The following is a 366-nucleotide window of genomic DNA, read 5'->3' as shown; positions in this document are numbered from 1 at the left end:
ACTTCAAACTTAGTTCATATTTTAGTGTATTAAAATCCACGCAATTAATACACGTCAAGGTTAAAGGTCAGGAAAAAGGTCGAGAAATATGCTTCCGCGGCGAAGGTCTGCGCTTTACTGTGTACCCCTCTATGAACATCTGAGATAGCTCACACGTTTGGAATCTTTTAACGGGATTAGGAAATCCATCATTTGCCATAAACAAATGAAAAAAAAAAAAAGTTTGAAGGTTATAATTAGCTATTGTAAACGTTTAAATAACGGGCTTGAAAATTGTTTAGTAACGGCTCAGTTCAATTCTTAATCTATGGTTAATATTGTTATAATTACTATTACCATTATGCAGTGTGATGATACTCGAGTGGC

The sequence above is a fragment of the Palaemon carinicauda genome, chromosome 24 (genome assembly GCF_036898095.1).
Source record: "Palaemon carinicauda isolate YSFRI2023 chromosome 24, ASM3689809v2, whole genome shotgun sequence".
Lineage (NCBI taxonomy): Eukaryota > Metazoa > Arthropoda > Malacostraca > Decapoda > Palaemonidae > Palaemon > Palaemon carinicauda.
This window is presented reverse-complemented; position numbering follows the sequence as displayed.